This window comes from Capsicum annuum, chromosome 10 (genome assembly GCF_002878395.1).
Source record: "Capsicum annuum cultivar UCD-10X-F1 chromosome 10, UCD10Xv1.1, whole genome shotgun sequence".
NCBI lineage: Eukaryota > Viridiplantae > Streptophyta > Magnoliopsida > Solanales > Solanaceae > Capsicum > Capsicum annuum.
The window spans coordinates 193,409,722-193,426,772 of NC_061120.1; the positions used below are offsets into that span (position 1 = coordinate 193,409,722).

At 36.8% G+C, this 17,051-nt stretch overlaps 1 pseudogene; it reads left to right on the forward strand.

Moving 5' to 3' along the window:
- Positions 1–789: 789 nt before the first annotated feature.
- The window catches only part of LOC124887858, a 91,298-nt pseudogene continuing 75,036 nt past the window's right edge, over positions 790–17,051 (forward strand).

Consider the following 17,051-nt stretch of genomic DNA (forward strand, 5'->3'; position numbering starts at 1 on the left):
ATTTGTGTGTAAATAAATCATTTCATTATGGGTAAAAGAGGATTTTTAAAATAAAATATTTATATTTATAGAAAGGTGACATTATTTTTATATGGACTAAAACAAAAAAGTATGTCACATAAATTGGAATTAAAGAAAATACTATAAGTTGGAACTAAAGAAAATACTATAGTGAGTGTTATAATCTCTATAAATTCTCTGATTCTTCTTTTCAAATATAACTCAAGGGATTTTGAACTCGATCTTAACGTACTTACTTGACTTATACTTGAATTCAATGTGCTGTTTGATCTAGAATCTTGATGGACTTGATCTTGACTTGCTCTTGAATTCAAGTGGGCGTGAAGCTTGATACTGATTTTGGTGGTCTTGATCTTAGCTTGTTTATGCATTCAAGGCTCGAAGCTTAATTTTGGATCTCCATCTTGATAGCTGGAACTTGTAGAGAAATACTTGAATATTTGAATGCTTGTATCTCTTAGAGAAATCTGTGAGGTTTGATCTACAAATTCTCTCTAGCGTATATTTAGAATTCTGGTGTCTTTTCTATATTTTGGGACCTTTACTTACAGTCATAGGACAGAGGAGTAGTAATAAAGATACACTCTTTTGGACCAATCAGATTAAAGTAATATGACAAAATTTGATTGGTTGAAACATGCCACATGCCACGCGCCACATGAATTATAATTAAAAAGGGGTAAAGTTAGTATAATAACATTAGTTGAATAATATTTTTTAATGTAAAAAAGATTATATCAATTAACGTGAGATAGACGTGCAACACACATGATTCAAAAATGGTTATACTATAAAGTGGAGATCCCCAAAATTGTAAAGTTGAATTACAAAAATGTTTATCAAAAGTTTCTAAAGAACAAAGTACATACAGTGATTTCTAAAGAACATGAGTGGATTTTTATTGGGATTTATGATGGATTTAATAGGCCTGATGCTGTTGATTTTCAAATAGACAATCTATATTCAAAGCTCTTCAAGAAGCTTAAGGGATTTCTTTAGAATGATAAGTTAGAAATCTCTCAAAGTTCCATAGTTAATGAGAATTCAAACAATTAGAGAACAAATGAAGTTGCAGAAATTGGCCATTTTGATATTTTGAAGGCGTTATCAAAGGCATTGATAACAAGCCTTTCCTTTCTTGATAAAGGAAGAGAACCAGAAAACTTTGATGCGAAGAGCTCAATCATAGTCAAAAGAAGAGTTTGATCCTAGCTTAGAAGGAATGCTAGCTATATGCTTAACAGATACAAGTTTAGCTAAATTGTCATATGTGGAGATTGTTGATGTGAGGATGAATGATAATTCATAGTTGGCTTAGTGATGCTGTTGATTAATAAGGATGTTTCCTTGATGAATCTTGGTGATGGCAGAGCAATTTTATCTCAAAATCTCGAACTCCATGGCCCATTAGATTATCTAAATGAGGAGAGTATACACATATCCAATTCATTTTATTGAGATGAATGATATTTCACTTCTTTTCAACTCACCATGGATCATGGCACATCTGTTAAAGAGGTAGAAATTCTAGTCGACATAATACATAAACGTGTCCTTTAACTTAGCCTTGGCTAGTATTTATGTTCTTAAATTTTGAATATGCATATGTGGACACTTGAACTTCATAAAGTTGAACAGGAAAATAAATGTGCACTACATGACAAATCATGTAGATGCATGTATCCTACATGTCAAATCATGTGAGATTTGCCACATGTACGCGTGTGTCTACTTGTTCAAATTTATGATTGTTTGAATGTCTATTTCTGCACACCCAATGTTGAAAAATATTGATGCCAACGAAAGCTAAGTTAAGGACATTGCCAATTTTAGTATCCTTACATTGTTAGTATATACTCACTTCATTCAATTTATGTGACACCATTTGAATTGTCACAAACTTTAAGAATAATAGGAAGACTTTTGATATTTGTGGTCTAAAACACTCGTTGACCATTTGTGTAAAAATAAATTATTTCATTAAGGGTAAAAGAGGATTTTTAATGTTAAATTATTTATAATTATAGAAAGGTGACATTCTTTTTAAACATACTAAAACATAAAGTATGCCACATAAATTGGAACTAAAGAAAATACTATAAATTGGAACTAAATGAAATAATGTAGTGAATGTTACAATCTCTATTAATTCCTTGATTCTACTTTTTGAATATAAATTCAAGGGATTATGAAATTGATCTTGAATTACTTGATCTTGACTTATACTTAAATTCAAGGGGGTGTTTGATCTCGAGTTTTGTTGGACTTGATCTTGACTTGTACTTGAATTCAATGGGCTTGAAGCTTGATCTTAGATTTAGTAGTTTTGATCTTCTTGTTTGTGAATTCATGTCGTGAATTTTAATTTGAATCTCCTTCTTGATGTCTAGAACTTGTAGCGAAATAATTGAGTATTTGAGTGCTTGTATCTCTTAGTAAAACTTGTGGCATTTAATCCATAGGTTCTCTCTAGCGTCTAGTTAGAGTTCTTGTGTCTTTTCTATATTTTGAGACCTATATTTATAGTCATAATATGGAGGAGTAGTAATAAAGAAAAACTCTTTTGAACCAATCAAATTATATTAAAGTGACATAAAGATGATTGATTGGTTAACCCATGTAATATAATGCACAAATTATACTTAAAAAAGGATAAAGTTAGTATAATGTTAGAGTTGTGACTCGAATTTTAGCAATCCGCCCTAGAAAGTTTTGCGGTGCGACCCATATTTGTGATTTTCAATGGGGTCTGTGGTGGTAGTGTAGGGATCGGGCCGGTATGGACCATTATGTTTTTGGGCCAAGGAATTATTTGTATGCACATATTATATAAGTGCATTAGAGAATTGTTTTGGGTATTCAAAAAATTACACAAAATTGAGACATAGTCTCCACGTTGTATTCTTCTCTCCATTATAGTAAAACTTCTCTGCCTCTGCCCGTATTTTTTTACAAGGGTTTCTATGTAAATCTATGTATTCTTTTTTTTCTTTTCTTGTGATTTGCTTTATTCTTTCCGATCATAACAAATTGGTATCAAAGCGTGGTCGATTATTTTCTCAAGAATGGAAACCATGAAGTATGATATTCCACTATTGGATCGTAACACCAAATTTTCATGGTAGATTAAGATGCGGGCTATGCTCAGATAGATTTGGATGATGATCTATAAGGTTTTGATTATATACCCTCATCGTGTAAAAATGATGACAAACGACGTAATGATCGGACGGCTCTATCTCAGATCCACCTTTGTTTATCCAATCAGATTCTACATAATGTTTTGAAGGAGACCACTGCCTCTATGTTATGATTGAAACTGGAATCTTTATTCATGATGAAGAGCCTAACTAGTAAGTTGCATCTTAAACAATGACTTTATTTTCATTGTTTATTCGAGTGTGCGTCCTTGGAGGATCACCTATCTGTCTTTAAGGAAATCATCTCTGATTTAGAGATTCTAGAGGTTAAGTAAGATGAGTAAGATCTAGGGTTGATTCTATTGTGTTCGTTGCCTACATCATACTCAAACTTTAGGGATACAATTTTATATAGTCGTGATACCCTGACTATAGATAAAGTCTATGATGCGTTGTTCTCTACAGAGAAGATGAATCATTTTGTGAATGGGTCGGAGACTCAAAGAGATGGTTTTATTATTCGAGGAAGGACTCGTGAGAGGAACTATAGGGTTGATGATAATTTTAGGTTGAAATACAGAAACAGAAACAAAACCTATAATTCCTACAAGAAGAAGGGCCATATAAAATTTGAGTATTGGAAGTTAAAGAATACAGAGAAAAAAGAAGCTCCAAAACTGAATGGAAACCAACTCAAGAAGTCTGTTGAAGCCATTTTTGTTAAAGATGGAGGTAGTGATGGAGAACTCTTGGTAGTTTATGATGGTAACTCCAAACCTTATGAGGATTGGATTCTTGATTTAGCTTGCACGTTCCATAAGTATCGCAATTGGGATTAGTTTACAACAAATGAAATAGACCCTAAAGGTTCTGTGTTGATGGGAAATAACACACCTTGTACGATTGATGGTATTGGAACTGTAAGACCCCGTAAAGTTCCCTCGTAGTCTAAGCCTTTAGAGCATCTCAAGTGAAGCCTTTTTTCATCTCTAAAAGATTTAGGAATGACTTCCAAAGTAAGTAGTGTTTAAATCAGATAGAGTTTTCCTAATTTTGAATTTTTATCTTATGGGAAATTGAATTATCTATCCAACGATACCAATTTCATCCAAATTCGGTATCAAAGTGAGAAGTTATGACCATTTTATTGAGAGTTGTCAGAACTGCCCAGGTACGACAGACAGGTTGACAGACCGTAGAACTTACAATGGACCATCACTCGAGCCATCGCAACCAAGGCAGTAAACCCATTCACTGGCCAAGTGCGACGGTTAGGCCGACGAACCATCGAGCTTATGACGGACTATCGCCCAAGCCATCGCTACAAAGACAGTGAGCCCCTATTCTGGTTCAAGTGGGACGATCGGACCAGTGGACCGTCGAGCCAACGACGGACCATCGCATGATCCATGACAATCCCGTTCATCATTTTAAAGCCATTTTTAAAAGGGCTTTTTAGTCTTTTTCCACCTTTTTAACACCTAGATATAACAAAATGAAGCATAGAACTTTAGAATCATCCAAAGCATCAAGAACTAGGGTTTTCTCTGAAGATTAACCCTCAAGAGAAAATCCAAATCTTTCTCCAACAACCTTAAGATTCCACCATAGTTTCTACAAATTGAGTTAAGATTCAAGGTTCCCAAGTGATGATAGGCGAAATTACGCGCCTATATCAATATATTTTGCCCATATTTTAGCCTAGTTTCGAGAACTAATTATCTATTTCGTACACTTTTAGTCCTTTTTCCTGTAAATGAGCTAACAAATGTGATTAGGAAAGTTTCAGGTATAAATGATGCAAAATACAGCAATTTATGGCTTACTTGACGCAAAAGAAAGCTCACAAACGAGATGGAAAGGAGCTGGACGCATAAAGGACTAAATCTGCTGCATGGAAAATCTGTCCCGGGCTAAAACAGCATTTCTGAAGACTTTGGGACTTACAGACACAAAGCTGGATTTTTGCCATAATACATTAACCTAGTGCAATTAGGTTATGTGTTTCATCATTCTATTTGGATTATAATTTTGTAACCTTACCCTAGTACAATTGGGTCAAGGATTTCATTAGTATATTAGGATTTGGTTATTTATTTTATTAGTTTAGTAGGAGTAGGATAGGAGTATTATAAATACCCTATCATGTTAGAGATTTTAGAGGGGCGAGACATTCTGACAATTCATTCATCTCCTTACAATTAAGACATCTTCCTACAACCCATTCTCAATTCTTCATTCTTCTACTCTTAAATTCCACAACAAGAGAATCGTTACTTGCTACGGAATCACTAAAACCACACGCCAAACACCTACTATTCACGCCATCCACCATGCAAAACGTGATATCCTTCGCATTCATGGGTAACTAAATCTCTTAGTTGGGGTTATGGAAGCCGAATGAGTTACTATCTATAGCTATGAGTTTGTGAGTTCAAGACAAGTATATTGCTTATATCATTATTCTCTTCATCTTAAATCTACATTCTTTGCGGTTCAAACACAAGAACACGCCATTCTAACATCTAACCTGTTCGAGAGAAAGGTTATTTGTCTAGAAAAGAAGACGCATAGACCAACGCCAGTCTAACATCTGACTTGTTCGAGAGAAAAGTTATTTGTCTGGAAAAGAGATAATGTCAAGGTAGTAGGACACCCTTTCCTATTAAAAAGCTAGTGCCGTACCTGGACTAACTTCTTGGAGAATTCGTACCGTTAGTCACGCTTTAAGCTCGAGAGAGTTAAAGTGAAATAGTCCTTGTTTAGGTCGAGAGACGCTTGGATTTACCATCGACTACAATTCTCTATAAGCAATTACATGTCAAGACTCTACACACTCATAGCCAATAGAGACGTATACCTCAGAAGGTGGACATAACCCCAACGCCTCAATTCTCATTGTTTACAACACACGTGACAATCTCTCTTTATTTTGCTATTTTCAGTTCTTACATTCTTGTTTTGGTTACATACTACAATCCCCCCTTTCCTACGAGACTTGCACTAAAAGTCTAGTAATTTCTCTTGCTTGTTGGCCAAGCTATTCTCTGTGGGATCGATACCCAACCCAGGTTGGGTTCTATATTTGCTAACGACCGCTTTACACTCCCACGAGAGCTGTAGATTGAGCGTTATCACCAAGTTAAAAGCTTCAAGAAACCCCACTCAAGAGTATGAAAAAGAGCCTCAAGCAATTTTGTTCATCTATAAGTTATAATATATGGTATGTGGGGTTTGAACAAGGACACTCCTTTCGTCCTTGTGCCCAAAAGTTGTTTTAATTACAAAGATATATGGTTTTACATGTTTTCTTATGAAAATGAAGTATGGGTTTATATCCTATGTTATTATTTCTTGAGATTATGATGGTTTCAATGTTCTAGAAATTGAAGTACATGAGTATGTTGAGATTATAATGCATATTGCTTAAAATTTCCATATTTCTATATGATTTATGAATCTTTATAATATCGAGTATGAATTTTGATACGTCTTAATGTGAGATTGATATATGGGTCATTAAGCCCTATTTGAGATTGTAATTTTATGAACTTTTGTGCTATAAGCACCCATGATTTGAGTATTTTGAGATTATTGAGAAAGTTTTGACCTTGACGGTCATAGTAGCTTTGAAATCCACTTTTCTAATTGAGATTACAGATTTTATAGTTGGGTTCTTTATGAACCATGAGATTATTTTAAAGTGGATTTCTATGAGATTAGCGTAGATAACTAAATGGAGTAGTATTTAGCACCGAGTTGGGTAAGTTGCTACGGTTTCATACCCTAGAACTACGTGCCACTATAGGATTGAGATTTATGGGCCCGAGGCCGAGATAGTGATCACTGAGTTGAGGTTATAATCCCTGACAAGAGTATGATGCCTCTCCCTAACGTGAGGTTTCTTCCTTAGGAGGACAAGATGTTGGACTCTATATAGCTTGCATGATGTATGTCGGTTAAGAGAACCTCCCTAATAGAAAGATTTTTTAGGGTAGTTTCTTACAGTAAAATTTTCCTAAGAAGAAAGTAGTTTTTCCTATTAGTAAGAGTAAGTAATCAGTTTCTAAAGTAAAGTATGTTCCTAGAGATGAGATTTAGTCTACGTGTTCTATTATTCATAATTTACGAGATATGCATTTTGAGATTATTCGAGCTATGTGAGTCAATTATTTTAGGATGCATGATTTCTGTAAAGATTGATGATATTATTATTTTAAGTATCACATACACCCCCATATACTCAGTACATTCTCAAAGTACTGATCCACATATACGTCTGTGTGCTACATTGTCTCATAATATAGGTTCAGGTGCTCAGTCTTAGTAGTGTCAGTGATCTTCGAGTACCTTGATCTACACCTCCATAGTTGGTGAATCCTCATGATTTGTGGACCTATTTTCCTTGATTTCAGTTTTCTTAGTTGTTGGGTTATTTTTTTTCAGTTGAGCATGAGTCAGTTAGGGATCTGTCCCAATGGCTCTCTAGTAGAGGCTTTGTCAGACTAGACTATCAGTGGAATTTTATACTTTTTAACATGTTTCTATTCAGACAATTTTCTTTTGTTATTTCAGTTGAGATATATTATGGCTGTTCCATTGTTTTGCTTTATCCATATTAAAAGTAAGTGTTAGAAGTAGTAATAGGCTCAAAGGGTTAGCTTAGGGCTACTTGTAGCCTTAAGCACTGTGTGACATCTCGGAATGAGATTTTGGGGCAATACAAACTTGGTATTAGAGCCTAAGGTTTAAGGAGTCTGACAAGCCGCGTTAAGTAGAGTCTTGATCATCGGTGTGTAGCGCTCCACATTTATGAACAAGAGGCTATAAGATATTTTAGAAAAAAGTCATCTCTTTCATTCAGAATCTAATGTACTTACAGTTATCTCCTTCAGCTATTAATTCATTCTCTCTTATTTCAGAAAATGCCTCCCCGAAGAGCTAATACCCGTAGGAATGATAATGAGCAATCTCAACCTATTGATCCCTTGAATAAGATTGTGTCTCATGCTGATTTTTGGGCAGCCTTTCAGTCATTAGCCCAAGCAGTCACCACAAATGTCTAGGATAATAACCAGGCCGTAGTTCTGTATTAGCAGGGAGGTGACTTAGCTGCTGATAGGATCCGTGATTTCATATGGATGAATCCACTAGAGTTCTATGGGTCTAAGGCTGGTGAGGACCCATATTTATATCTTGAAGAGGTAAGGAAGATCACCCAAGTCATGTATATATCTAAGAAAGAGAGTGCAGAGCTGGCATCTTATCATCTAAAAGATATTGCTTATGACTGGGTTGTTCATGGATGAAGAATAGAGGAGAAGATGTTGCCCTTATTACTTGGCAGGTGTTCCAGGATGCGTTCTTGGACAAGTTCTTCCATTAGAGATGAGGGAAGCGAAGATAGAGGAGTTTATGAACTTGAGACAGGGCTTCATGGCTATTAAGAAGTATTGCCTCAAGTTTAACCAGTTAGCCAAGTATGCTCCTGACTTGGTAGCTGACACCCAATCTAGTATGAGTAGGTTCGTGACCAGTATGTCTGGTTTGGTGCTGAAAGAGTGTAGGACTGCTATGCTCAATAGGGATATGGATCTTTCTAGGCTGATGATGCATGCTCAACAGATTGAGGCAGATAAAATAAGGGAGAGAGATAGAGTAAGGGGAAATAGAAGGGCTAGATCGGAGCAGTTTGAGCATGGCCAAACTAGATCCCATGAAGGGAACCGACCCTAGTTTCAGGATCATTAATCTATGCCAGCGCCTTCATCAGCTAGTGCTCCCATGCTCAGAAATAGGCAGGAATAGGGGAATAGGCCTTCTATGTCCAGGTCCTAGAACAGTGTAAGTAAAAAACCTCATTATCCTCTATGTACTAAGTGTGGTAGAGACCATCCCAATAAGTGCTTAGCCGATCATAGGGATTGTTTTGGTTGTGGAAAGATAGGACATAGACTTAGAGAGTACCCACATGCTAGGCAGGGATGCAGAGATGTTTGACCTCAGACTCAGACTACTAGTGCACCAGCTCCTTTAGCCCGTCTAGCCCTCCTCAGGGCACTTTATCTAGTACGGCTGGCCGTCAGCTCCAGAATAGATTCTATGCCTTACTATTTTGTCAGGAATAAGAGATTCTTCTGATGTTGTTACTGGTATGCTCTGTGTCTTTCACTTTGATATTTATGTGCTGTTGGACCCTGGGTCAAGTTTCTCTTATGTAACCCCATTGTGAATTTTAAAATAAGTCCCGCAAAGATTCTCGAGCCTTTCCTGGTTTCTACTCTAGTAGGTGAGTCAGTTGTTGCTAAGCAAGTGTATGAAAAGTGTCCTATCACTGTCCTTTATAGAGTCATATTTGCTGATTTGATAGAGTTAGAGATGGTGGATTTTGATAGAATTCTAGTATAGATTAGCTTCACTCTTGTTATGCATATAGACTGTCGTATCCATATGGTTAAGTTTTAGTTTCTTGATGAGCTAGTCTTCGAGTGGTTCGAAAATTCAGTATCTTCCAATATTTACTTTATATCCTATCTCGAAGCTAGAAAGTTGATATCCAAAGGTTGCATCTACTAGCTAGTTAGAGTTAAGAACACTAAGTTTGAGATTTTGACCATTCAGTCAGTCAGTATAGTTAATGAGTTTCCTGATGTCTTTTTGGAGGATCTCCTAGGGGTACCTCTTGATAGAGATATAGAATCAGGATTGAACTTCTTCCCAATACACAACCTATTTCTATTTCTCCATACCATATGGCACCTGTAAAGCTTAAGGAGTTGAAAGAGCAACTTAAAGATCTTCTAGACAAAGGATTCATGAGGCCCAGTATTTCTCGTTGGGGCACACCCATCCTGTTCGTGTAGAAGAAAGATGGTTCTTTACATATGTACATTGAATATCGTTAGCTTAATAAGGTCACAGTCAAGAATAAGCACCCTTTTCCTAGAATTAATGACCTGTTTGATCAATTGCAAGGTGCAAGTTATTTCTCCAAGATAGACCTTAGATTCGGCTATCATCATCATAAAGTGAGAGAATGTGATATTCCAAATACAACCTTCCGAACCCATTATGGTCCCTTTGAATTTCTAGTCATGTCTTTCAGGTTAACCAATTCTCCAGCAGCTTTCATGGACCTCATGAATTGAGTGTTTAGATAGTATCTTGATATATTTGTCATAGTATTCATAGATAATATCCCTGTGAACTCCCGTACTAAAAATGACCATGCAGATCATCTTAGAATTGTCTTGCAAACTCTTAGAGATCATCAGTTGTTTGCCAAATTCAGCTAGTGCGAATTTTGGCTAAAGTCAGTAGCCTTTCTCGATCATATTATTTCAGCCGAAGCAATTAAAGTTAATCCCCAAAAGATAGAAGCTATAAGAAATTGGCCTAGACCTATCTCTCCATCAGATATTAGAAGTTTCTTGGGTCTAGCTGGCTACTACCGCCGTTTTGTTGAAGGTTTCTCTTCTGTTGCATCCCCAATGACCCGGTTGACCCAAAAGAAAGTTAAGTTCCTTTGGTCAGATTCCTGTGAGAAAAGTTTTCAAGAGTTGAAGACTCGACTCACCTCAGCCCCTATGTTGACTTTGCCTGGTGGTACGGATGGTTTTATGGTGTATTGTGATGCCTCAAGAGTTGGTTTGGGTTGTGTGTTGATGTAGATAGGTAAGGTTATAACCTATGCCTCTAGATAGTTGAAGCTGCATGAAAAGAATTACCCAACCCATGATTTTGAATTAGCTGCTATGGTTTTTTCTTTGAAAATCTGGAGACACTATTTGTATAGTGTTCATGTTGATGTGTTTACGGACCACAAAAGTTTGCAAAATGTGTTTTCTCAGAGAGAGTTGAATATTCGTCAGAGGAGATAGTTAGAGTTGCTAAAAGATTATGATATGAGCGTGTTGTATCATCCGAACAAGGCCAACATAGTGGAAGACGCCCTTAGTAGATTATCTATAGGCAGTATTTCTCATGTGGAGGAAGATTAGAAAGAGTTAGCTTGGGAAGTGCATCATTTGGATAGACTGGGTGTTAGGTTGCTTGATTCAGCTGAGGGGAATGTTTAGGTTCAGAGTGGTTCTGAATCTTCTTTAGTTTTGGAAGTGAACGAGAAGCAAGACATGGATGCTAGTTTGGTCAAACTGAAGGAGTCAATTAAGGACCGAAAGGTAGAGCTTTTCTCCCAAGGGGGAGATGGTGTGTTGAGATGTCAGAATAGATTGTGTGTTCCGTATGTTGGTGATTTAAGGTAGAGAATTATGGCTGAGGTGCATGGTGCGTGGTATTCCATTCATCCCAATTCTACTAAGATGTACCGCGACTTTTGGGGAATCTATTGGTGAAGTGGCATGAAGAAGGATATAGCAGGATTTGTGGCAAAGTGTGAAACATGCCAATAGGTTAAGGTAGAGCACCAAAGTCCTGGCGGTAAGTTTCAAGAGTTTGGTATACCTACTTGGAAGTGAGAAGAGGTAAATATGGATTTCGTGTCTGGTTTACCTCTTTTGCGTCGTCATCATGATTCTATTTGGGTTGTTGCAAATAGGTTGACTAAGTCCGTGCATTTCCTGCCAATGCATATATCTTATACAGCTGAGGATTATGCTAGATTGTATATTCGGGAGTTAGTCAGGTTGTATGGAGTTCCCTTGTCCATTATCTCGGATAGAGGTACTCAGTTCACTTTACAGTTTTGGAAAGCTTTCAAAAAGGGTCTTGGTACCCAAGTTCATTTGAGTTCCATTTTTCATCCGCAGACAGATGGTCAGGCTGAGAGGACTATTTAGACTTTAGAAGATGTATTGAGGGCCTGTGCACTTGATTTCAAATGTACTTAGATTGATCATTTGCCACTGATTGAGTTTTCATATAACAATAGTTATCACTCTAGTATTCGGATGGCACTATTTGAGGCTTTGTATGGTAGAAGATGTAGATCACCCATAGGTTGGTTTGAAATGGGTGAAGCTGATGTGATTGGACTTGATGCAGTGTTTAAGGCTATGGATAAAGTTAAGTTGATTAGAGAAAGGTTGAAGATAGCCCAAAGTCATTAGAAGTCATATACAGATGTGAGAAGAAGAGATCTTGAGTTTGAGGTGGGTGATTTGGTGTACTTGAAAATTTCACCCATGAAAGGGGTGAAAAGATTTGAAAAAGGGGAAGCTTAGTCCCCGTTATGTTGGACCTTATAGAGTTTTAAGCCGTGTTGGAAAAGTAGCCTATAACTGTTCATCCTATCTTTCATGTCTCCATGCTTAAGAAGCACATTGGTGATTCTGCTGTAGTAGATCCTTCAGAGAGCTCAGATATCCAAACTAGTCATTTATTTGATGAGATTTCGGTTGAGATCCTATATTACCAGGTCCGTAGACTAAGGAACAAAGAAGTTCCCTTGGTCAATGTTTTATGGTGAAATCATTCAGTTGAGGGCGCTACTTGGGAAACGGAAGCAGATTTGCGAGCCATGTACCTACACCTTTTCTCTGCGAGTTTAGATCAAGCCAAAGGTATTATTATTCCTTAATTTAGTTCCTTTCTAATCAAATTCATCTATGTATTTATTCTTGTGAAAGTTCTTGCACTTCCTGGAGTATTCAAAGGTTTAGAAAGATTTTAAGCTGGTTTAGCCATTTGTTTCAGCTGTGCATCCTTATTTCCTCAGTATCTTAATCTAACTAGTGACATTCGAGGATGAATTTTTCCAAGGGGGAGATATTGTAAGACCCCGTAAAGTTCCCTCGTAGTCTAAGCCTTTAGAGCATGTCAAGTGAAACCTTTTTCCGTCTCTAAAAGATTTAGGAATGGCTTCTAAAGTGAGTAGTGTTTCAATCAGATAGTCTTTTCCTAATTTTGATTTTTTATCATGTGGGAAATTGAATTAGCTTTCCAACGATTCCAATTTCGTCCAAATTAGGTAGTGAAGTGAGAAGTTATGGACGTTTTAGTGAGAGTTGTCAGAACTGCCCAGATGCGACGGACAGGTCAACGGACCGTCGCTCGAGCCATCACAACCACGGCAGTAAAACCATCCACTAGCCAAGTATGACAGTCAGGTCGATGGACCTTCGCTACTAAGGAAGTGTGCCCCTATTCTGGTCCAAGTGCGACGGTCGGACCGACGGACCATTGAGCCAGTGATGGACCATCGCACGAGCCATTGCTGATCCTGTTCAGCATTTTAAAGCCATTTTTAATGGGATTTTTGGTCTTTTCCACCGTTTTTAACACCTAGATATATCAAAACGAAGCATAGAACTTCAGAATCATCCAAAGCATCAAGAACTAGGGTTTTCTCTGAAGATTAACCCTCAAGAGAAAATCCAAATCTTTTTGCAACAACCTTAAGATTCCACCATAGTTTCTACAAATTGAGTTAAGATTCAAGGTTCCCAAGTCAAAAGCTTCAAGAACCCTCACTCAAGAGTACGAAAAAGAGACTTAAGCAAGCATGTTCATCTATAAGTCATAATCTAAGGTATGCGGGGTTTGAACAAGGACACTTCTTTCGTCCTTATGCCCAAAAGTTGATTTAATTACAAATATATATGGTTTTACATGTTTTCTTATGAAATTGAAGTATGGGTTTATTCCCTATGTTATTATTTCTTGAGATTATGATGGTTTGAATGTTTTAGAAATTGAAGTACATGAGTACGTTGAGATTATAATGCATATTGCTGAAAATTTCCATATTTCTATATGATTTATGAATCTTTATGATATCGAATATGAATTTTGATACGTCTTAACGTGAGATTGATATATGGGTCATTAAGCCCTATTTGAGATTGTAATTTTAAGAACCTTTGTTCTATAAGCACCCATGATTTGAGTATTTTGAGATTATTGAGAAAGTTTTGACCTTGACGGTCATAGTAGCTTTGAAATCCACTTTTCTAAATGAGATTACAGATTTTATAGTTGGGTTCTTTACGAACCACGAGATTATTTTAAAATAGATTTCCATGAGATTAGCATAGCTAACTAAATGGAGTAGTATTTAGCACTGAGTTGGGTAAGTTGCTACGGTTTCATGCCCCAGAACTACGTGCCACCGTAGGATTGAGATTTATTGGCCTGAGGCCAAGATAGTGATCACTGAGTTGAGGTTATACTCCCTGGCAAGAGTATGACGCCTCTCCCCAATGTGAGGTTTCTTTATTAGGAGGACTAGATGTTGTACTCCATGTAGCTCGCATGGTGTATGTCGGTTAAGAGAACCTCCCTAATAGCAAGATTTTTCAGAGTAGTTTCTTAAAGTAAAATTTTCCCAAGAATAAAGTAGTTTTCCCTATTAGTAAGAGTAAGAAATCAGTTTCTAAAGTAAAGTATGTTCCTTGAGATGAGATTTATACTATGTGTTCCATTATTCATAATTTACGAGATATGCATTTTGAGATTATTCGAGCTATGTGAGTCAGTTATATTAGCATGCATGATTTCTGTAAAGATTGATGATATTATTATTTTATGTATCGCATACACCACCATATACTCAGTACATCCTCAAAGTACTGATCCAAATATACGTCTGTGTGGTACATTGTCTCATAATGTAGGTTCAGGTGCTCAGTCTCAGCAGCATCAGTGATCTCCAAGTACCTCGATCTACACCTCCATAGTTGGTGAGTCCTCATGGTTCGAGGACCTATTTTTCCCTGATTTCAGTCTTCATAATAGTTAGGTTATTTCTATAATGGAGAAGGTGCAATGTATGCTCTCTAATACTACTCTGGTACCCCTACTAGTTATTCTGATTTGAGGATATTTAGATGTCCTGCGTATGATCAGTTTGATAATGGAAAGTTTGAACCTAGATTTATCAAGTGCTTATTTATGGGTTATAAGCTGGTGATAAAAGTTATAGGCTTTGGTGTCTAAAAATAGAAATGTTATAATTAGTAGGGATGTTGTGTTCGATGAAACTACCATGCTTCGAGCTTCTTTCAAATCTTGTGCTTATCCCCGCGATGAGCTTAGTGACATAAATCAGCAAAAGTTAAGAACCCACGTTGAATTGCTAATTGGAGAAGAGTCTATACCAGTGCCTACTTCTCAGTCTAGCCTGGAGATACAGAGTGATACTATTTCTTCTTCACCACCACTGGTGTAACAATATTATATTGCTAAAGATAGGACTAGGAGAGATATTTGACCTCCTTAGAAGTATGATAAAGCCGATTTGGTTGCTTATATATCAAATATAGCAGAAGGTATCGATTCTGATGTAGAATCTTTTTCTTACTTAGAGGCAGTTAGTTGTGATGATTTTAGTTGATGGATGATTGATATGCAGGAGGAGATGGAATAACTTCATAGGAATGGTACATGGGATCTGGTGAGATTGCCTAAAGATAAGAAAGTTGTCCGTTGCAAGTAGGTATTTAAAAATAAAGAAGGAACATCAGGAGTTGAAGATGCTAGGTGCAAAGCAAGACTAGTTGCTAAAGGCTACAGCCTGGTTCCATATGTTGACTTCACAGATGTGTTTTCTCCAGTTGTAAAGCACAACTTGATTCAAGCCTTGCTTGGTATTGTGGCCATGCATAATCTTGAGCTTGAATAGTTGGATGTCAAAACTGCATTCTTAAATGCAGAACTTGAGGAGGACATCTATATATAGCAACCAGAGGGATTTGTAGTTTCAGTAAAGGAGGACTATGTATGGTTGCTGAAAAAGTCTCTTTATGGCTTAAAACAGTAGCCCATACAGTGGTAAAGAGGTTTGACTCTTTTATGACCTCTCATATGTTTCAAAGGAGTAGTTATGATAGCCTAGTCTACTTTAAGGAGGTAATTAATGGTTTGTTCATGTATCTTCTCTTGTATATTTATGATATATTAATTACAACAAAGGATATAAGAGAGATAATAAAATTGAAAGTCCAGCATAGTAGGAAGTTTGAGATGAAGGATTTAGGAGCAACAAAGAAGATTCTTGGCATGAAAATTATGAGAGATAGAGTGAAGTGTAAGTTTACTTGAGTTAGAAAAGGTATATTTAGAAAGTGCTTCACAGGTTAAATATGCAAAATGCTAAGCCTATCGATACTCCATTGGCAGCTCACTTTTAACTCTCGACCACTTTATCTCCAAAGACAGATGATAAGCGTGACTATATGTCTCGAGTTCTATACTCTACTGCTGTCGGTTCTCTTATGTATGCAATGGTGTGTTCCTGGCTAGATTTATTATATGCTTCCAGTGAAGTTAGTAGATATATGAAAAATCCTAGCAAAGAAGATTGGAAAGCAATTTAGTGGATTTTCAGATACCTGTATGGATCTGCTGATGTTTGTTTCCAGTTTGGGAAAAATAGAGATGGAGTAATCGGGTATGTTGATTTTGATTTTGCAGGATACCATGATAAAAGAAGATCCCTTACAGGCTATGTTTTCACCATTGGTTGTTGTGCTATCAGTTAGAAAGTTACCTTACAGACTACGGTTGCTTTGTCAACTACTGAGGCAGAGTACATGGCTATTACAGAGGCTTTCAAGGAAGCTATTTGGTTTAAGGGTCTTTTTGGTGAACTTAGCAAAGACTTATAGATTACTATAATCTTTTGCGACAGTCAGAGTGCTATATTCCTTATGAAAGATTAGATGTTTCACGAGAGAACAAAGCACATCGATGTTCGGTATTATTTTGTGCATGAAATTATTGCTCGTGGTGATATTGTGGTAATCAAGATTAGTACCCATGATAACCTTATTGATATGATGACCAAGACACTGCCAAGTGCCAAGTTTGAGCATTGCTTGGACTTGGTTTGTGTTAGCTGTTAAGATGTGCCTTAGGAGCTTTTGTGAAAGAGGTGGAGAGTTTTTCTTGAAATGGATTTGAGTTCTTAATTAGAATTCGTGTCAAGGTGGA